Source organism: Canis lupus, chromosome 36, assembly GCF_048164855.1.
Source record: "Canis lupus baileyi chromosome 36, mCanLup2.hap1, whole genome shotgun sequence".
NCBI lineage: Eukaryota > Metazoa > Chordata > Mammalia > Carnivora > Canidae > Canis > Canis lupus.
Genome location: NC_132873.1, coordinates 24,660,312 through 24,680,036, shown reverse-complemented (window position 1 = coordinate 24,680,036; position 19,725 = coordinate 24,660,312). Strand labels below are relative to the sequence as shown.

The following is a 19,725-nucleotide window of genomic DNA, read 5'->3' as shown; positions in this document are numbered from 1 at the left end:
CCCGGGATGGGGTCTCACATCGGGCTCCCAGCATGGAGCCTGCTTTTCCCTCTGCCTGTGTCTCTGCCTGCCTCTCTCTCTCTCTCTCTCTCTCTCATTAATAAATAAATAAAATCTTTAAAAAAAAAAAAAGGCAAAACAAGGCTTCAACATCCAACAAAATTATCCTTCAAAAGTGAAGGAGGAATTAAGACATTCCTATTTAGGGATCCCTGGGTGGCGCAGCAGTTTGGTGCCTGCCTTTGGCCCAGGGCGCGATCCTGGAGACCCGGGATCGAATCCCACATCGGGCTCCCAGTGCATGGAGCCTGCTTCTCCCTCTGCCTGTGTCTCTGTCTCTGTCTCTCTCTCTCTGACTATCATAAATAAATAAAAATTAAAAAATAAACAAAAAAAACATTGCTTTAAAAAAAAAAAAAAAGACATTCCTATTTAAACAAAACTTAAGAGACTCTGTCACCACCAAATCTGTCCTTCAAGAAATACTAAAGTTAGTCCTTGAGGCTGAAATGAAAAAACACCAAACATGAACTCTAATCTACAAGAAGACATAAGGAGAATCAGCAAAGCTAGCTACATAGTTAAATGTAAAAGACAGTGTAAGTGTATTTTTATAAGCCTTTCCTATTATGATTTAAAAACTAATCCATAAACAATAATTATAAAAGGAATTATAAAATATTCCTTGCTTCATAATACATAAAGCAAGGAATGAAGCTATACTGAAGTAAATTTATTGCATAGTTTTGAAACCCATCTGAACTGAATTGTTTTAAACTAAAAAGTTTACCATAATCTCTACAGCAAACATTAAGAATATAACTCAAAAAATATAACAATATTATCAGGAATGACAGAATAAAAACCTATGAAAATTATCCTCTCCAGAAAAGAAACAGGGGAATTAAAACAGCACTCTGAAAACAGGTATTTAGCACAAGGCAAGACAGTAATAGAGAAATTGAAAAATTTTTTAAATCTGAGGTATACAGAAGACAAAGAGCAAAAAGGTAGACATACTATTAGCAGTAATTAACATTAAATGTAAATAAATTAAGCGCACCAGTCACTGGAGCGAAACACTAATCAAAAAGCAGAGATTGGTGGAATACTTTTTTTTTTTATTTTTATTCATTTATGATAGTCACAGAGAGAGAGAGAGAGGCAGAGACATAGGCAGAGGAAGAAGCAGGCTCCATGCACCGGGAGCCCGACGTGGGACTTGATCCCGGGTCACCAGGATCGCGCCCTGGGCCAAAGGCAGGCGCCAAACTGCTGCGCCACCCAGGGATCCCTGGAATACATTTTTTAAGTGACCTAACTACTTGCTGTCGAAAAGAGACACTTAAGATTCAGAGATAAAGATGAAAATAAAAGGACGGAAAAAGATACACCATGCAAAGAGCAAATAAAGAGTTGGACTGGCAATACTAATACCAGACAAAATGGGCTTAGAGACAAAAATTGTTACTAGAGAGAAAGAAGGATATTTTGTAATGATAAAAGTCCATTCAAAAGAAAGACATAACAATTATAAACATATATGTACCCAAGAACAGGGCTGCAAAACACATAAGTATAAACTGACAGAGTTGAAGAGAGAAAGACAACAGTAGTTAGAGGTATCAATAGTCTACTCTTCACAGCTTATGTAACAATTAGAAGGATAGTTCTGACACAAAAAGCACAAGGATGAACAAAAAAAATAAGTGGACTTTATTACTATTACAAATGATTGTGCTTCAAATGATAGTATCAAGAAAGTAAAAAGATAACCCACAAAGTAGGAAAAATATTTTCAAGACATATATCTCATAAAGGTCTAGGATCCAGAATATAAAAAGAATTCATACAACACAAAAGTAAACCCATTTTAAAAATCAGCAAGGAATGTGAATAGACAGGTCTCCAAAGAATATATACAAATGGCCAACAAGCACAGAAAAAGACACTCAACATCATTAGTCATTAGGGAAAAGCAAATCAAAACCACAATGAGATATCACTTAATACCCGCTTGGATAGTTGAAGCCAAAAGAAAAAAATAACAAGTGTTCCAAAGGATATGGAGAAATTAGAAGCCTCATATATTGTTGATTGAAATGTAAAATGGTGCACTAAATATGAAATGTGTAGCAGATACTCAAAATGATAAAGAGTTACCATATGTAGCATTTACACTCTGAGGTATATACTCAAGAGAAATGAAAATATATCCACATAAAAACTTTTACACAGATGCTCATATCAGAATCATTCATAATAGCCAAAAAGTGAGAACATCTGAAATGTCTATCAACTGATGAACGGATAAACAAAACGTGGGTTATCCATACAACACAATTTTATTTGGCTATAAAAAAGAACAAAGTACTGATACGTGCTACAACACGAATAAACCTTGAAAACATTAGGCTAAGTGAAAGATGCTAGTCACAAAACACTACATATAATTCCACTTTTAAGAAATATCTAGAATAGACAAATCTATAAAGACAGAATGTGGAAGAGTGGTTGCCAGGAACTGGGGGAGGGATCATGGAGAGTAACTGCTAATGGGTACTGGGCTTCTTTTGGGGGGGTGAGGAAAAGGCTCTGAAATTACATGGTAGTGCTGGTTGCCCAACTTTGTAAATATACTAAAACTCACTGAATTGTACACTTACAATGGCGAATTTCATGAATGTGGATTATATCTCAATAAGGCTATCATTTTTTAAAACTCGATGAGGAAAACGGATACCTATAGAATGACTTTCCAAGATAAAAAAATAAATTATAGGGTAGCCTGGGTGGCTCAGCGGTTTAGCACCTGCCTTCGGCCCAGGGCCTAATCCTGGAGACCCGGGATCAAGTCCCACCATGTCGGGCTCCCTGCACGGAGCCTGCTTCTCCCTCTGCCTGTGTCTCTGTGCCCCCGCCCCGCCTCTCATGAATAAATAAATTATATCTTGTCTTATAATCATTTCAAGTCAATATTCATAACTCAGACTGTGCCAGATGCCGGGATGTGAAGATAAATAATAAACAGTCCTGCTCCTTGAGGAGCGTAGTTTAAACGAGACATTATCAATAATAGATCTTTGGAAAGAATTTTGATTCCTTCCCCTAGTTTTCCCCTTCGAAATGTATATGATGCTGATTTTTACCCTGACAAACTTTAATGGAAAATCCAATTCCAACAAATTGAAATATTAGCAGGCAGATACCAAAGAAAAATTAACTTGGGGTCTGCCTCCAGTCACACTTCTGTCCCAGCACGAGAGGGTCCAGTTGCAGTCCTGCCTCCCGGCCCTGACTGCCATGTGGCAGTGTGTGATCCCTTGGGCGGCTTGGGTGTGCCAAGAAATGTCCACGTCTCCATTTCCTCACCCTCATCCCAATCAATCCCCTTTCAGATTTCACAGGAACTAGGTTTTATTCCTTTAGGCCCCCAACTCTTTCCTTCAAATACTATTAGTTACTGAGGTTCTCCAGATACATATTTGCTCAGGTCACCAACACAAATGCAGCTCCCTTCTTTTACATCTTTTTTTTTTTTTTTTTTTAACTTAATAAAGATCCAAAATGGTCTCTATCAAGGCCAAATCACCTCTGCCTGTGTTCGGTGCCCCGCACTGCACAGGCCTGGCATGGATACCGTCTCACAGGTTCTGTTGCTCCAGAACAAGAGTCGTAAAACAGATGCAGGCAGCACATAAATTTTGTTTGGCCTGTGCTGTTCTCAAAACATTTTAATTACCACTCAAGAGATGTTTTACATACAAACTTACATTTTTAGCTTCATTTGAAAAATGTGAAGATGCGGCCATACTGGACTCAAATTCCCACGTGACAACAACTGAGCGAGCCTAGCGCAACCCCACCTTCCCCTCGGAGGACGGATGCCCCCATGACCCTCATCACCACAAGGTCTCCACGCACAGCACATCCAGCTGGTTTTATTTGTGACGTGCTGGCTCTGGAGGCATCAGAGTTTCGGATGAATCCAAGCCCACAGCGTCGGAAGTGGTTTCCTATTATAAAGGTAAGACATCTTCCATTATTTTCCGTTTTAGGTTGTAGGCCATGTTTTTCTGCCTCTGCCAAGCTCTCCTGGCTTCTCACTCCAGCAACTGCTTCAAATTCCTGTAATCACCTTCACGTCTGACACGTGAGTATCACCCACTTAAAGGAGTCCAGGACTCTCCTCCAGAGGCATCTTCTGGCCTGGAAGCTCCGGCATGACGCAGGATAGTATCAGGCCACCCTGCAGAGAGCACTGGGGAGCTCATCCACAGACCAAGGAATCTTCCTTTCCAGACTTACTTCACTTTGACAATAAATGCTCCTCCTAAATATCTGAATTCTGGGAGGTTAAAACGTTGTTTCCCAAACTTTCCTGTGCATAATACAGCACAGCTGGGGATCCTGTTAACAATGCAGATTCTGATTCAGTAGGTCTGATGTGGGGCCTCAGAGTCTCCATTTTAAGAAGCTTCCAGGTGATAGCGTCAGCATCACCTGTAGATTACACTTTGAATGGCGAAGGTTAGAAGTCTTATAAAGGAGGTTTCTAAGATGACATCTGAATGAATTAGACCCCCAACACTTGGCTTTCTGCCATCTTAAAACTACAAAATGTTAATTATTTAGTATCTGCGCCAACTTAATATCAGATTTATATAAGTAACAGCCTTCCGTAACGGTCTTGAGAAAGAAACAGGTGGTCCTTTGGCCATTAGGCATTGATGACTGCATATTCACTCCATGATCAATACTGGGCATTACAGAGATGCCGGCCAAGTTTCCATATGCTTAGAGTGCTTAAAACCTCGTTGGCAAAAAAGGCAATAGGAAACAAAATAACTAGTACACCATCTACAGCAAAGATGAGAGGCGCCTAGGTGGCTCCACTGGTTGAGCATCTGACTCTTGATCTCATGGGTCATGAGTTCAAGCCCCATGCTGGCCTCCACCCTGGGTGTGGAGCCTACTTAAAATAAATGAAAATAAACAAACGTTTAAGCAATAACAATAAATAAAGCTAAGAAGATGAAAATATTAGCTGCTATAAAATAGTGATTCTCAAGAGGGTGGCATACCAGCATCTGGAGGGAAAGATGTCAAACCAGACACTTCCCTCTAACCCCCACCTAGATTATGACACTGACTCTGCCCACCCTTGCACTGAAGGAGGAAACTACGGACACTTCTAGGAATGCCACACTCTTCAGGAAGATAAGATGGGAAAACTACTATTTGCAGGTTGTGTAGAGAAAGGCAATGGAGATACGGGACCTGGAAGAGTAAGTCAAATTGGCAGGCATTCCAGGTGGGAAGCGCTTCTTCTGGCAAACGTACCGAGGGAAAGAGGAGTCTGGGGTGTACATATGGGATGGAAAGAAGACCTGCTCAACAGAAGTAAACCAGAGTGAATGCCCCCTCCCCACCGCCCCATCCTGAGTTAGAGGAAGCACAGAAAGTAACGTGCTGACCACTTGTTAAGAACGTGAGAGAGCTATGTCTTCACAGGAAGGCCGAGCTAGTTTGTCTCTCAGGTCCCTGCCAATTTTTCCTTGGTTGAAGAACAAAATTTCACTTTTCCTCTCACACATATTTCTAAGCTGAATAACCCACCTTGCCTGCTGTTCAGTATGGGACATGACTGAGCAGAACGTGGCGGTGTAAGAGTCCCTATAAATGTACGGAAAAGATAGCCTAAGTTGCTGCATCAGGTAGACTTCACCCCCTGCTCAGCATCCCCGGTTCTTCGGGACTGTTCTCAGAGGTCTTACTTTCAACCGTGCCATCAGCCATCTTCGTGACTCTTCTCTGAACCCCATCCGAAGGGTCCTCATCCCTCCCACACAGGCAAGCGAGGAGGAGGAGGTGCGCTCTGCTCTTCCCGGACTACTCTGCCCAAAGCAAGTCCGAGTGACACTCCATGTTCTACCAAAGACTCGCTCCTCAAAAAATCACCACACTTCCAAATTTTTTTTTCATTTTTTTTTCACTTAGGATTTATTTCAAATATATATTCAGAAGCTCATATAGTTCAGAAGCTAATACAATAGCAGCCCATATCCCAACACCCAGATTTAACCGATGTAAACATTTGTGCCACATTTGCTTTGCAATTATATATTTGTTTATCATATCCTTGTTCCCAGTTTCCTACCGGGTCCTCTGTTTTATCTGGGCAGGGCCAGCTCTAATTATTAACCTCTTTTATACCTTTCACTTAGCACAGAGCCTGGCTCATACACAGCCCTCAGTGTCTGTGCAACAAATAATGCATGAATAGCTTCTGTCATGGAAGCAAGTAACAGTAATCAATGTAAAAGTTATTAGGCAAAACAAAAAGACTCAATTTCGTTCCAAAAAATGGGAAATGGATCTTTACTGAAGAAACAGGGTTCAAGTTTAAATGTGTGCTATAACTGGACACTATGCATTAGAGTAGGCTAGCCAAGCAAGGAGCATACGCCTTCTCCACACACCCTCATCCCTCTTGGCCGTCGAGCCCACGTATCTGCCCAACAACATGGACATATAGGAGAAGAGCTCACAAAGTCTCTCCTAATTTAAAGATGCCAACTTAAAGACGGAAAGAACAGAGGATCCCTGGGTGGCTCAGTGGTTTAGCGCCTGCCTTTGGCCCAGGGCGCGATCCTGGAGTCCCAGGATTGAGTCCCACGTCAGGCTCCTGGCATGGAGCCTGCTTCTCCCTCCTCCTGTGTCTCTGCCTCTCTCTCTCTCTATTTCTGTCATAAATAATAAATAAATAAATATTTTTTAAAAAAAGACTGAAAGAACAAAAGAAAAAAGGGAAGACAAGAGGGAAGGAGGAAGGAAGGCCTATGCAAAGAGAATCCAAGACCACGGAGATCATTTATCTTTCCTAGGTTTGGTCGGGGGCAATACATGTCACGTCCTGAAAACTTGTATCAAGTCCCTTTGTCTGGAATGAAGCCAAGCCTAAGGCAAAAGTATATACAAGATCATGTCAATTGTTGGACTGCTCCACCTCTTTCTACCTGTACTCCCTGCCACCCAGTATCTCAATCAAAACTCTAAAGGTCTAGGTTCCTCCCAGCGTGGTTTCCTACATGCTCTGAAAACCACCTACACGCTGATACCGTCTCTCCATCAAAACCAGTGGCTCTAAGTCCTATTTCTTTGTGCTCTTATTCTTTCAGAGGGCCACCAAGAGAAAATATGGTTATTATATAAAGGACTGCCCAGGGACGCCTCGATGGCTCAGGGATTAAGCATCTGCCTCTGGCTCAGGTTGTGATCCCGGCGTCCTGGGTTCAAATCCCACATCAGGCTCCCGGCAGGGAGCCTGCTTCTCCCTCTGCCTATGTCTCTGCCTCTCTCTGTGTGTCTCTCATGAATAAACAAGTCAAAATAAAACCTTTAAAGGACTGTCCACTACCAAAAATATAACCTCCTTAACCCTTTATCATCAATGCAGATCTCCAACTTTGTCTAATGAAAAAATTTCTTAGTCCCAAGATCGTGGCAGATCGTTCTATTTATTAACACTTCCTCCTTCCCTTCCTGTCCTTGACATCGCTCACTGTGGGCAGAGCATACTACTGAGGCATGCCACTTGATATAGGAGAACTGGTTTCTCAACAGTGTAATGAAAAAACATTTTTCTTACTCCACAGATGAAATATTACGTGAATGCCTTTCCTCTAAAAAGCCAGCATATGTCAGCGTGGAGAAGTAGTCTTAATACTCCCTGTCACTTTGCACAGCACACTCATACACTCAGGGGCTGCAATTTGGTGGCACCCAGTTTTTGCTCTTTCTTTTAGTATTTCCTCAAGATCAGAAGGCACTACATCTGCTCTGTGAATGGAGTAGCACGCAGACTGCCTTCTAGGTACGACTTCTTTTCTTTACGAAGCCATCACCTTCTTATACGAACATGAAATGAGTGCTCCGTAAGTCCTGCCCCCAGAGCAACTTTTCCAGTCTCATTAATAACAGTTAGCCAAAAGAAAAATCTCCTCTCTCATACACAAGTTTTCAGTGATAAATGAACAAAGCATCACCAAGCGCTCCTCCCTGAACACATGCCAAGAGCTGATTCATTCTCTGCATGACCTCAGTGGTTTCATCCAACCATAAAGTGAAATATCTCCCGGTATGTACTTGATAGTAATCACTCTTCCACACGCTACTCCACTGCTATTATGCAACAGCCAACCGTGCCATTTGACAAAGGAATTCTCAATAACTTCTGGTTTCTCTTTAAGGACGATGTTTGTCTTTAGCTATCTGACCAATTTTGCGAGTGTCTATTCAGTAATATGACTCATTCTTACTTTTGCTACAAGAGCCCTTTAGTGATGCCACTAGAGTATTTTTAATCTCTTACCTACCATCAGCAATATAATATGTTAATTTTGTAATGGAAAGCATTATTGTGTGCTTGTCCTGGAAAACTTCAATAGTATAACAGAGAAGCCTCTGTGCTTTGTTTGAAAATGACACCAAAACATCCATGGCTTCATGCCACTATTGGACAGTTTCATAACAGGCAATGACGGGGAATTAGGATCGACTGGATGGCAAACCCAAGAAAAAAACCGTTTTAAGATAGTCCTCATCAGACTTCCATGCGCACGTTTCAACTTCATCACTCTCACGGATTCCCTTGTTTTTACACATACAGATTTCACATTTTACATTTGCAGTGGGATAGAGTTCTCTAAGTATGTTGATGGCATTCTGAACTGTAGCATTTTCATTACTATGTTCACACTTCAAAGAACCACCCTTGAGCCACTGATCTATTATTGCAAAATGGGGATACAGTTTGAGAGAAGCAACCACCAAAATATGCTATTTTAACAAACAATAAGCAAATGACACGAAAAGTTTATTAACCAAGATGAAGTGCAGTATTTGTGAAACATAAGCCATATTGACCAGTGCAGGCTTCATAGCACAAATACAACTTTTTAATATAATGGGATTTCTGCTGCAATTGTAACTACTCTTGCATCTCAAGGTCCCACTCTGCCACTCTTATACCACCTTTCTGATCTCGTTTCCAGCTCCCCGAGTCACCCCACTCCATCATGCTGGTCTTCTTGCTAATCTTTGAACACACTTCAGGCTTTCACACTGGCTGTTCCCTGTACCTTGAACGCTCCCCCTCAAGTTTCTGCATGAGTAACTTCTCTCACCTGCCTCAAAGTCCTGGCTTAAAGTTAAGGTCTTTTTCTCCATGAAGGCTACTCAACTACATTTATCTTGTTCGACTTTCCCTTTCTTCCAAAGTGTGTACTTCCTCCTAGCATGCCTTATAATCTACTCATTCATTTTTTTTTAATTGTCTGTCTTCCACCTCACCCCTCCACCACAAGATAATGAAAACTTCACAAGGGTAGGGCTCTTTTGTTTTATTCATTGGTATATCCTCAGCATCTAGATCAGATACTGACTTGTGAAAGGTGCCCAATAAATAGTAGTTGAAAGAATGAATGAAATTTTTTCATTGCTTTTCCTTTCTAACCACCAAACTGTCTACAGATCCTTGAGAACTAAACAGAAAATGAGAGTTCTCACAGGTTTTTAAGCAAGAATTATGCTAACTGATTAGTATGCAAACTACACAAGGCCAGGAGATGATTTAAAGTTTAGAGAGGCTGGATGCAGAGAGTTTAGTTTTAAAGTCAATCCATGAAAGAGATTATGAAGGCCACAATTTTCCAAATAACTAGGCGTTCATGTGTGGTTTATTTCAACCACAGTACACGTATCTATAGATATATGATCAGTGTTCGTGTAAACATATCCACGTACACATATCCACATGCACGCACATAAACATAGATGTTGAACAAATCTAGAAGAAGATTAAGACATTTTCCCATCCCGTGGCTATTCTTCATATAAAAGCTAATGACTTGGGTCATACCTAAGATGACTGTACGTCATCATTTTCCTGAGACGGTCACAGTTACACTTGTTGATCCAGTGCCCCTTCCAGTTATTATTATTCCCTCTTTCTCACAAACGTGACCTTGTCTGGAGAGAAGAATTACACAGTCATTCTACCTACTTATAAAGGAGATACATGGGATCCCTGGGTGGCGCAGCGGTTTAGCGCCTGCCTTTGGCCCAGGGCGTGATCCTGGAGACCCGGGATCGAATCCCACGTCAGGCTCCCAGTGCATGGAGCCTGCTTCTCCCTCTGCCTATGTCTCTGCCTCTCTCTCTCTCTCTCTGTGACTATCATAAATAAATAAAAAATTTAAAAAAAAGAAAAACTTATAAAGGAGATACATAAATTCCTTTCTATTCAGGCATGCTGACCTCAGTTCTGAGGATCTAAGTGGAGTGGGTACGGAAAAGGCGACAACCATCATTAATTGTAACACCTACTGGCCGGTGCTGCAAGTGAACTATTTCAAACAGGCGATTCTTCAGCAAAGTAGTACAACCACTGCAGAAGTAGATGCCCCAAGCTCCAAATATCTAGCTTTGGAACCCAAACCCCTACCAGTCACCTACACAACCTGAAACCCCTATACAAATTTTCACATGGTGACTGAGCACACCAAGCTCTTCTCTGTAAGCCCTCCATATGGAAAGCGGAGACCCAAGACTGCAGTCAGAAGACAAGATTGAGAACAAAGGTTCTTCTATTATCCTGTGGCCCAGAGAGCTTTGGAAACGAGAAGAGTGTTGAGTCACGTCTTCACAACAACACTTGTGTTTTGAATTCTCGGTAAATATCCCAAAACTGGACCAAACACTAAATCTTGAAACTTGCATTCCCATCTGCAAGAGCCATGCATCCATCAGGTCTGCAAACAGGTTTTGTCCAAAGCTTGCTTCTCCCAAGTCACAGGAATTCTCCCAATTGGGGTCAGCCCCTAGGTAGATGGGCAAGTGTAATGCTTCTGATTCTTGAAGACAATAACAACACAGGCTTGGAGCCCTAGTAGACGCTTAACAACTTAAGGATAAAACTCTCTCTTTCCGATAGGTATAAAAACAGATGACAAGCAATCAATGACCCCATCCTTCTATCTTCCTTGCTATTTCTTTTTTCTGTGTGTATTTTTTGGTTTAATTTTTTTTTAACCTTTCTTATCCTTGCATAGAATGAATAAAAGATTAAATAAAGCAAGACTCAAAATCTGAGAACAGGAGAGGGTAGTGAAGAAAAGCGAGGATTCCTTAACATCTAGGATGACTATATAATTTATCAGCCAAATCACAGCACTTTTACATGTGAAAAGGGATGCTTTTGATAACTAACATAGGTCAATAGGAATAAGCCGGGACCCTTGTAGACAAACTAGGAGGTTGGTTGCTCTTCTAATTCTTCATTCATATTCTCCTACAAAAGACATCCTGTGTGTAAAGAAGCAACCTTTGCCTCTGTTAAGTCAACCAAACTTCAAATATAGTCCTCTCTCCTTCAGGCCAGGCCTGACTTTTGACAATGAAACTAGAAAGCTTTTCACTCTATTGCACCATTCTCTATCCAACACACCATGTGAAACTGGTTCCTTTTTTACCCACGAAAACAAGCAACACACTTCAATGTGGATCCAGGCCAGGCCCCTAGCAAGCCCCAGGCCTGGAGTCAAGTGTTTCTCTTACAGCAACACTTCACAAGACTGACAGCGACCTGGCGAGAGGGTACACAGACCCAGCCACAGATTTAACAAGCATTTTGAATGGTAGATCCTTTCGTTGATGCTAGGGCACCCACTGAAACTGGACAGAACCCAAAAGCCACCTCTCCTGCAAAATACCTTCATCCAGAAGGTTATGCCATCTGTCCGCAACTACAGGTAACAACTCTAGTTTGTCTTTTGCTGAGATCCCTCGGGGGTGAAAAAGGCTTTGAAAAGAATAAGAAACTATGTTTTTCTCTCATGATCACATTGCCCAAGTTAAACAGAGCCAAGGCTTGCTTTTATTCCATACTTCCTGTTCAGAGGGTTCAAACATTGCTCAAGTTCTTCATTAAATCTTGTCTTGTGACTGGTGAATATTAATTCACTGGGATATTTTCCCTCACAATCACAGAGGGAAGAGCAGTTTTGCAACCTATAACACATAAAGGGCCTATAATAGTGGTTGGAGCAGAAAAGCTCCAGCTGGCTTAATCGCAAATGTTCAGAATGACTCTGATTCTTCACGGAATTCACAGTCATTCATAAAGATTCACTGCCAAAGGTTGCCCAATGTTGTGATGGAGGCAATGGTAAAGCAAATGTGTTAGGTTAAGAAGCCGAGTACTATCCACAGCTGAGGGTCTGGAGGCAAGGGCCAGAAGTTAGGGTATCACCTGTCATAGAGACGGGGGAAGAATTCAAGCGGACTGGACAAAAGCCCTTCCAGCTAGCGGACATGTGTTGAAACGAACAAGAGCTAAGAAAGTTCCGACTGTCTTCTCCCCATTAAATTCAAAGACGTTTTTGCTAATAAAACTGTTTTAACTGCTTCACATAATCACAAATGAGACCAAAGTATGCCAAACCCATAATCAAAACAAATCACCTAAATGATGACTTTTTAAATGTCCAAAGAAAGAAGAGATTAACTGGTTAGGAGATCAGAGGGTAAGGTTATAACGTCTTCTTTGGGAGATCAAAATTATGTCTCTCCCCCTCCCAGCCCCCCAACCCACCCTATCCCTCTTCCAAACAGTGAAGTGGATAGTTTCTGAAAAATACAATGGCCCTTTATGCCCGGCTTCTCTAGTCTGCTAGGGATGCCATCTGTCTCCCACACTATATAAACAATCCCTGCAGGAATCTTCTGATGACCAAACAGATTAGCAAGCTCCAGATTTTCACACCATTACTAGTATCCCCATGCAGATTGGGCCTCCGGCTTTACTAAGGACAACAGCAAGCCCCCTAAGTGATCCTTCTCTGTTTATAGGTACTGTGTCATTTTAAAGATAACCTCTCAGAACCTACGGAGCCATCGGTTGGGAGGGGGGAAGGGGGGAAGGTCTCTCTCTAGGCAACGAAGAAATGAGCCCTTGGGGGAGCAGGGGACATAATACAATGAGATCCTACCTGGGAGGCAGACGCATACATGCAATTTCACCGGGTCTAAAGGAGGGAGGCAAGGAGTCGCACGGAGGTCCTGGTCTTCCAGAAGCCAAGGTCTAGAGCGGCGGTGCAGGGGAAGCCGAGGGTCACACCTGGCCGCAGGTGCGCGTGCGGCGGGACCGCGAGGCGGCGGGACCCCGGGGCAGGGAGCGCGGAGGCCGGCCCGGGAGGCGCGAGCGCGCGCGGCCCTGCGGGCACTTCGGGGGCGGCCCCCGGGGGGGCGGCGGCTGCCGGCCTCGGCTCCGGAGCCCGCGCTCGAGCACGAGGAAACGGGCCCCTCCGGCCGCTCCCGAGGCTGCTCATCGTAGAGCGGGAGCCGGGAGCCCCGCAGGGACGGGGAGGCTCCGCCGCGCCCCCCTCCCCCCGGCCTGCCTGCGCCGCCCCGACCGCGGCCCTCCCCGAGCCCGGGCGCCCCTCCCCGCAGCGACGCCCCCGCCAGCCCGGCCGCCCCGGGGAGCGCGGGAGCCCGGAGCGCAGATGAGGGGCCGCGCCGGGCGCGGAGAACAAAGCCGCCTCCCCGCGGCCGGGACCTGCGGCGGCGCCTGGGGGGGGGGGGGAGGGGGGAGGGGGGCACTAACCGGGGGTCGGCGCTGCAGGGGGGAGGAGGGAGGAGGGGGGGACGGGGAGGCCCCGCGGGACCGAGGGGGACGGGGGCACTAACCCGGGGTCGGCGCTGCAGGGGGGAGGGGGGGAGGGGGGGCCCCGCGGGACCGGGGGGGACGGGGGCACTAACCCGGGGTCGGCGCTGCAGGGGGGGGGAGGAGGAGGGGGGAGGGGAGGCCCCGCGGGACCGGGGGGGACGGGGGCACTAACCGGGGTTCGGCGCTGCGGGGCGGGGGAGGAGGGACGGGGAGGGAGGAGGAGGAGGGAGGGAAGAGGCCCCGCGGCCGGGACCTGCGGTGCCGGGGGGGGGGGGGGGGGCACTAACCCGGGGTCAGCGCGGGGGGGAGGGGGAGGCCCGCGCCGGGACCTGCGGCGCCCGGGATGGGGGGACAGTAACCGGGGGTCGGTGCCGCGAGGGGAGCGGGGAGGAGGAGGAGGAGGGGGAGGGGGGGAGGCCCCCGAGCCGCGGTGCGGGCCTCGCCCTCCGCCCCCCGCGCGCCCCGAGCGCTCCCGCCGATTGTGCCGAGTCAGCGCCCGCGGCCGCGGGGACGCGCGCACCCGGGGAGGCTGCGGCCAGCCCGGCCCCCCCGGCGCCCCCCGCCCCTCACCTCGGGCGCCGGCCGCGCCCCTCGCGCTGCTCCCCGCGCAGCATGGGCGGCACCTCGGCGGGGCGCTCGGCGGGCCCTGCACCTCGGCCCGGGCGCCTCCGCCTCCGGAGCGGGCGCCGACAGCGGGGCGGGCGCGGCGCGCGGAGGGCGAATCCCGGGGCTGCGGCGGGTCGGGCGCTCTCGCCTGCGACGCCGGCGGCCGCCGGGGCTCCGGGAGGCGCGGGGCGCGAAGGAGGGGACCCGGGGGCCGGCGGGCGGCGCTCCTCCTACCGGCTCCGGGAGGCTGCGGGCGGCAGGGTCCTGCCTCGGTTGCCCCGACCGCAAGGGCGAGGCGGGGACAGCCCCGTCACCTGCACGGGGCGTGGCCGCCGTTTAGGAGGGAGCGTGGAGGGGACCGGGGGGGGGGGGGGGGCCCAGCCGCTGAGCACCTGCCCCTGGCCCAGGCGTGACCCCGGGGTCCCGGGATCCAGTCCCTGCAGGGAGCCTGCTTCCCCCTCTGCCTGGGTCTCTGCACTGCACCCCCCTCTCTGTGTCTTTCATGAATGAATAAATTTTAAAAATCCAAAAATCAAGTAAATAAGTAAACGGCATCGTTGAGAGCGCCCGAGCCACTTTGCCCTCAAGAGCGCACTAAATTAAAAATTACTCAGTTAATAACCTTCAGTTTTCTAGTTACTTCTCTAGCGCATCTTCACTGCCTCAGTCCCACTTGGGGAGAAAGGAAAAAAAAAAAAAACCCGAAATGGAAGGCTCTTGCCCCCCTGTGCATGGTTATCTACCCAGAGGTGGTAAAGATTTACTTGATTTTTAAACAATTATGGCCATACGGAGGAAGAACCCGAACATTGCCCCCTCCCTCCAAATGATGGGTATCCATTATTTTGAGATTTTTGAGAATGTGCTTTCAGTATTACCCGTCTCTGCTCCTTCTCTGTTGATTAGCGGGAAGGATATTTTCCCTTGGAAATTACCCCTCCCCTTGCCCCCGAGTCCTTACGGTTCAGGATCCTGACACCTCCCATCCTCACTCCCCGGAACTGGCCAGTCCTCATATTCCAGATCATAGTAATCGGTTCTAGGATGGGTATGTTGGTCCGGGCAGGCCATCTGGGGCTTTTGCTGAATCAGTTCAGGAAAAGAAGCCCTTTTAACTAGGATAACCAGTAAACCAATAATACTAAGTACTACCGCTCAAAGGAGGCCAACTCCAAGGAAAGGAAAGCTGAGGGAGAGAGGAGGATGTCTCTTGAGCCTTAGGAGGTGAATATGTCTGAATGAACACTACCCCTGTGGCAATAAACCCACTTCCACCTGTAATAAAAAAGCCCTGACCCATTATTCCCGCAGATCTGCTGATTGCTAGAGGATTCCACAGAACTGATGAAAACCCCCCTCCCCCAGCACATAGGGAAGAAAAGTTCTATTTTGTCCCTACTGCAAGAATCAGGTTCCCCAGAGATCCCACATGATGTTCTCTTTCTACAACTTGCTCTAGACCCAGGAAGCCCACATCTGAAACCCTTAACTTCCTATATTGATTAGCTGCTATGTTACAATCTTGCCTTAAACAAAAAGCGTAAAAATAAATAGCACTAAAATGGATCACTAGTGCTGCCCTTAAGTTTAAAAAAAAAAAAAAACAACTGTTTTCTCCTACCTAAAAAGCAGCCCCGTCTATCTTTAAATTCTTCTAGATGTCAAGCATAAATCTTGAGGCAAAGGCATCAAATAAGATTAATGGTGAAGTCATCCTAGACTCTTAGATTTCCAAAAATATGTAAAGATCAGATTCTGTCATGCTGTACCCCCCATCCCCCCTCCCCATCACTACCTAATCTGATGCGTGGCAGGTTCTCACCCAGCCTCTCCTTGAACCATTCCCATAAAGAAAACTCGTTTTTCACGTGCTGGTCAATTCCATGTTGAAACTGACTTAATGGTAGAAAGTGACTCCTATTATGGAGTCATAATAATTTTGCACCTCACAGAACTCTAGGTACTCAAGGCAGACCTGTGGACCACTTGAATTGTGTAGTTGAAGATGTTGGCATGGCCCTTAGCTACTTAGTAGATGACAGTGTCCCAACTCTTCACCGTCGGGGTGGCCTCCTTACTATGGACATACTCAAGTTTATGGACACTCCCCATGAAGTGTAATGTCCAAAGCTGAACCCAAAGGCAGATTCTAAGAAACTTAAGCTTCAAGCCCCTTGTAACAGCAGCACAAGAGGAATCCTACAAGTATATTCACATGGTCTTATGTTTCTGGAAAGGTTTTGAGAGTAAAATATTTTAATCTCAAGAGACTGCTGTGTCTTTTCATCTAACTTCCTTTCTGTCATAATTTTCCTCTCTGGAAGCATCAGAGTGGTTGTGGGCATTTTGGAGATCTCGATAAGGGGAAGTTGAGGTTAAATGAGATAAATGTATGTGGTTTGTGGGCATTACAGCCCATAGTTGCAGTGACATCTGTCCCAGCTGCTCGAAGGCCTACCATCATCTGGATCACCGGGCATTGTGGCACCAAGGTGGAGGGCCAGAAAGTTCAGCAATGGTCCTTCAGGATCTAGCATGGAAGTACACAGGTAATGAGGTTGACAATATTTGAAATACATGGATCTAGAACGAGAATGTGGAAAACCCCCCCACATCTTAATATATGGGAAAGAAATTTGATAGAGACTTTTCCATATTTGACAACAATCTTAAAAATGTATATGGCTTTTCCAGAATTGACTGGAAAGAAACTCTTCTAAACTGTCAATAATAAAAACAAATGTCAACTATGCTAATAGAAAGACTGAAATATCTACTAATACTATAGAACAAAATGTGACAGTATCATTTTTACATGAAGAAGAAAACAGAGTATGCAAACAAAGTGTAGGAAAAAGTCCTGTAAAAGTATAGTAGGCAATTCATTTTTTTCAAGTCATGGTGTTTTTTATATTTGATGATGTCTGATACTTGTGAATTTATAATCCATTGTGATTTTTTAAATTCTTTTTTTTATTTTTTAAATTCTAAATATCTTATGTATTCTTATGTATACTTATGTATTCTTTCCTTTAAAAAGGCTCTGAACTATATAATCTTCAGACTCCCAAACACATGGATTTATCCCCTGTTGAACCTGATACTCCAAATGTGGCCTAATCAGTGTAGCAGCATTCATGGGGTGGAGCTTCCAACAGAAATGACCAAGTACCATAATGCTTTGACACGTCCATTCCTGTCATATTTTGTCTGTCAGCCATTATAAAGAAATGAATGGCCAATCACAACTAGGGAATTGGGGTCTGACTGAAGAATACTCTTTTGAAAGCCAAAACACAACTTAAATGTATTATAACTTTTCTATATTTTTGAAGAAAGTATACCAAACCTAACTGATTCATTATTTTCTTTTTTTTTTTTTTTAATTTTTTTATTTATTTATGATAGTTACAGAGAGAGAGAGAGGCAGAGACACAGGCAGAGGGAGAAGCAGGCTCCATGCACCGGGAGCCCGATGTGGGATTCGATCCCGGGTCTCCAGGATCGCGCCCTGGGCCAAAGGCAGGCGCCAAACCGCTGCGCCACCCAGGGATCCCTGATTCATTATTTTCATAGTGGCTAGAATTTATTTATTATGCTATAATTCAGTGATGCCCTTAGGTGCTAGGTAGGTATAATATGTTTTTGCCTCTACACCAAATGGCCTTAGACTATTAACAGTTGTTCTTGTTGTGAAGGACTTTAAAAGTAACTTTCTTCTTAGAACCCCCTATTTTTCCTACCTGTCCACTCTTTCTTTTATTGATAATCTTACCTTATTGTAAGTTTCTGCTTATGGTCTGGTATGGAATCTATAGACTAGATATCTCTTCTCATTAGAACTCTGTCTAGAATGGCTTGTGGGAGGGAGGAGGGTCAGTGAATAATACATGTGAGCTTTAGTGCATACAATTTGTGTGATCTATTTCAGTTGCTTGGAATCCTTTCACACTTTCTTCTAATTTCTCACCCATTACCAATCCAAAAGCTCTGGATTATCCCTTTCATATATTCCTTATATAAATATTTAATAACCACTTATTGTGATCCAGGTAGTCTTCTGAGTTTGAGGATACAAAAGTTAGGGGAATAGACAAAAATCCCCGCCTTTGTAAAACTTATATTCTAGTGGGATAGGGAAAGAACCACCTGGGTGGCTCAGTGGTTGAGCATCTGTCTTTGGCTCAGGTTATGATCCCAGGGTCCTGGAATCGAGTCTCACATCAGGCTCCCTGTGGGAGCCTGTGTCCCCCTCTGCCTGTATCTCTGCCTCTCTCTGTGTGTCTCTCATGAATAAACAAATAAAATCTTTTAAAAACAGGGGGTGGATAGGAAAGGAGAGGTCAAATGATAAGGTACAGCAATAGCATATTTATAATATCCATATGTTCCTCTATATTTTTCATCCTCCATTGCATTTAGGAGAGCCATGTGATCACTTCTGGCAAACAGAATTTAAGCAGCAATGATGGGTATCACTTCTGGCTCTGGAAATTAAGAATCCAATGTGACTTCTCTCATCCTATTAACCTTCACTGAAACCACAGAGGCCACATATTGCAGTGGTGTCATCCCAAGATAAGGCAGGAGCCTGGATTCCTGAATCATCACTTGGAGGAAAGCTGACTGACTGACATAAAATCATGATACAATCAAGAAATAAAGGGCTATAATATTTAGATGTGGGGTATTTATTTGTTACACCAGCCAGCATTGGTGATCCTGATATTGCTGGTATTACTATAATTAAAACCTAAAATATGTGTCATTTACTCGGGAGTTCAATAGCAAGCAGCAAGGAACCTAATATTAGAAGCTAGAAAGATAGTTATAATAATATGCAGTGGCAAAACAACTAATAAAATGTTGCTATGATAACTTTAATCTATCTTGTGCCACTAAGTCAGCAGCTCTAAGGAAAGCGATTAGAAGATTCAACTAGTCAGCAATGGAAACTATTAGTTGGTACTGAATGGGAAAAGGTATTTGCAAATCATATAACCAATAAGGGGTGAATACCCAAAATATATGAAAAAGTCATATAACCCAAAGCAAAAGCAAAAACAAAAGCTCTGGTTAAAGGATAAGCAAAGGACCTGAATAGGCATTTCTCAAAAAAATGCCATGCTGATGCTTAATGGGCACACGAAAAGATGTTCAACATCACTAATTATTGGGGAAATGCAATTCAAAACCACAATGAGATATCACCTCACACCTGTCAAAATGGCCATTAAGAGAAAGAAATAACTGTTGGGAGAGGTTGTGTAGAAAAAGGAACCTTCACGCATTGTTGGTAGGAAGGTAAATTGGTGCAGCCACTGTGAAAAAAATTAAAAATCGAACTATCATACGATTCGGCAATTCCACTTCTGGGTATCCATCCAAAT

The 19,725-nt window shown here is 44.7% G+C and overlaps 1 protein-coding gene across 1 annotated transcript in view; it reads right to left on the bottom strand.

Moving 5' to 3' along the window:
• The window catches only part of HECW2 (HECT, C2 and WW domain containing E3 ubiquitin protein ligase 2), a 364,266-nt gene extending 351,016 nt beyond the window's left edge, over nucleotides 1–13,250 (bottom strand). The window contains exon 1 of the mRNA XM_072812656.1: nucleotides 13,053–13,250. The gene's annotated coding sequence lies outside the window, so the exon portion shown is untranslated. The remainder of the gene's footprint in view (nucleotides 1–13,052) is intronic.
• Between the last annotated feature and the right edge of the window lie 6,475 nt (nucleotides 13,251–19,725).